General features: G+C 58.0%; 1 pseudogene across 1 annotated transcript; it reads right to left on the bottom strand.

The window, feature by feature from the left end:
• Nucleotides 1-169: 169 nt before the first annotated feature.
• Nucleotides 170-1660, bottom strand: LOC113223364 (annotated as a pseudogene). Its single transcript, XR_003308720.1, has one exon. The product of XR_003308720.1 is annotated as an uncharacterized LOC113223364 (transcript).
• Between the last annotated feature and the right edge of the window lie 14 nt (nt 1661-1674).

Genomic DNA, 1674 nt, shown 5'->3' with positions numbered 1-1674 from the left:
GGGGCAAAGTCTACTGTGCCTCTGAGAGAGGAAAGAATAGGAAGCCAGAGGCCCAGGCCTGTGGACACTGCAGGGAGGGGCCGACAGGGTGCCCAGCAGTTGTTCCTGCAGCCCCCGTGTGCTCAGGGACTCTGTACAGGTGAACCTCCTGGAGACTGAGCCCAGGTGCCAGAAGACTCAGAAGGACAGGTTTATTCAGATCCATGGTTGAGTTACAAGCTTGATTTTTGGTCACAGGCCCTAAAATGCCATTATTCTGTTTACATCAAAATACAAAGCCCAACATTTACAATTTGAAAAACATGAAAGCAAACCCCTAAACCCCCACACCAAAAACAAAGGCTTGGTTTGGAAATCACCACTGAGATGCTGTTGTCCCTGGTGTGTCATCTGTGGGGTGAAGGAAGGTGAAGACCCCCTGCTGGTTTCTGTCAGAGAATCTGCAGTTGTCGTCCATTTTGAATACTTAAGTACCATCAAACGGTTGCCATGTCTTTGAGCACTTGATGTTAGTGAAGCGACAATGCTTCTGACCATCTTTGGCTGCAGAGCAGAAACCGGCAGAATCTGACCCCATGGACCCAGCAGTGTCTGCAACACCTGAGGACCGGCACCCATCTGTGACAAGGCACAGGGGTCCATGATGTTGGCCACTGCTCTGGGCGATGTGCTCGATGGCTTGGGGTCTGCGGTGAAGCACCTCGGCTCTGGGAGGGTCTTAGGCTCCTGAAACATGGAATTCTATGGCCCAGTCTTAGCAGAGCTGGGAGAACATGAAGAATGCCCCTCACAGTGAAGAATCAGAGGACAGCCACTCTCAATAGTTTTCTCACGACTCTAGAAACTTTGATTCTTCCCTGGAGTGGAGGCTGAGCCACCGTCCTGGTCCCACACAGGGAGAGGAGGCGCCACAACCCGCTCTGCCCACCTCAAGGCCAGCCAGTCGGGAGGCCAGGCCAGGTGGCTGTTGGCAGGCTGGCTCCCAAGCTTAGCGGCAGAGTACCCAAATGGGCGCTGGAAAAAGGCCCCGAGAGCTGGCTGGGCCATGAGTCCTTGGTGGAGGGAGGGAGGGAGGGGCCGGCGCTGAGCTCTGCGCTGTCACAGAGCATGGTTGTTGAGCCCTGGTAGCCACTCCTTTGCTGGGCCCCGCCTGCCTTCCCTTCTTGGTTGCGTTTCCTCCAGATGCCTCTGCGGCTGCAGGAACCCTGCTCCAGAAGCCCGAGGATGACCGTGTTCCCTCCTGGAGGGGCTTCCCAGGTCCTCTCAGGCCCAAGGGTGGGGCTGCGTGGCAAATCCCCCCAGCCTGCTCTGAAGGCAGCTGACACCCTTAGGGCTGGTGCAGCTTCCCCCGCTCGGTCAGCAGGGTCATGGCAGAGGCGTAGAGGATGTAGCCCAGGGTGAGCAGCAGCGTGCATGGGAGGGGCCCGACGCAGAACAGAGAGGCCACAAAGAAGGTCAGCAGCAGCGAGACCAGCGTCCGGTAACTGCCCAGGAAGCGCAGGCTGAGCCTGGGGCCACGGGTGTGGCTGGCCACCTGCCTCCGCACCACAGGGCTCAGCAGGTGCCTGCTAGCCAGCCCGGGTTCTGTGAGGTGGTAGCGACAGAAGCTGCCGAGGAAGTCGTCCCGGGAACACAGAGCCGCCATCTGTCCTGCAAACTGAAGCACAGACAGAG

This window comes from Piliocolobus tephrosceles, unplaced genomic scaffold, assembly GCF_002776525.5.
Source record: "Piliocolobus tephrosceles isolate RC106 unplaced genomic scaffold, ASM277652v3 unscaffolded_41071, whole genome shotgun sequence".
Classification (NCBI taxonomy): Eukaryota; Metazoa; Chordata; class Mammalia; order Primates; family Cercopithecidae; genus Piliocolobus; species Piliocolobus tephrosceles.
This window is presented reverse-complemented; position numbering and strand designations above follow the sequence as displayed.